Source organism: Rhinopithecus bieti, unplaced genomic scaffold (assembly GCF_001698545.2).
Source record: "Rhinopithecus bieti isolate Rb0 unplaced genomic scaffold, ASM169854v2 scaffold_83314, whole genome shotgun sequence".
Taxonomy (NCBI): domain Eukaryota; kingdom Metazoa; phylum Chordata; class Mammalia; order Primates; family Cercopithecidae; genus Rhinopithecus; species Rhinopithecus bieti.
In genome coordinates, this window is record NW_016836615.1 from 1,109,268 (window position 1) to 1,110,278 (window position 1,011).

Consider the following 1,011-nt stretch of genomic DNA (forward strand, 5'->3'; position numbering starts at 1 on the left):
GTCGTTTGTATTTCTGTGGGGTCGGTGGTGATATCCCCTTTATCATTTTTTATTGCATCTATTTGATTCCTCTCTCTTTTCTTCTTTATTAGTCTTGCTAGCGGTCTGTCAATTTTGTTGATCTTTTCAAAAAACCAACTCCTGGATTCATTGATTTTTTGGAGGGATTTTGTGTCTCTATCTCCTTCAGTTCTGCTCTGATCTTAGTTGTTTCTTGCCTTCTGCTAGCTTTTGAATGTGTTTGCTCTTGCTTCTCTAGTTCTTTTAATTGTGATGTTAGGGTGTCAATTTTAGATCTTTCCAGCTTTCTCTTCTGAGCATTTAGTGCTATAAATTTCCCTCTACACACTACTTTAAATGTGTCCCAGAGATTCTGGTATGTTAATAAGATAAATTTTAGGTATCTAGAGCTGATGATTCACAAAACACTTTTTCTGAAAAGATTTAATTCTTCATAAAAATTAGTTTCCTTAGTTTTATCTAAATTTTAAAATTCAGATGAAATGTTTTTAAAAATGCTTACATAATTTTAAATCATTTAATTATTTAAACTAAATGATTTAAAATAAAAACAAATTTTGACTTAATTTTTAAATAATTATTTTTCCTCTTTTAATTTTTAATTATCTAAATTTAATTAAAATTTTAATTCATTTGGATTTTTTTTAAATAAAAAGCTATTCAGTGGCATTTTAGTGTTTTCTCTGACATTTCTTATGATTTGTGGAGGTTATATAAGAAACTGAAAGTGGCTTCGTGATTTGTATATAATTCAAAACGTGTTTATGTATTCTGTCACTATATCCTTCATTACAAGAAAATCAATTTTTCATATTATTTCTTATTAGTAATCTGTTTATCTCAAGCTTTATATGACAATAGAGTTATTTTCTGTTTACTGCAAATGCTATAATATTTAAGTTAATTTTCTTTGTAAGCCTGTGGATATATGATTTGGAATGTTTCAACAGTTTTCAAAACCAAAGACCGTAAACTCCTTGAATAATTTCT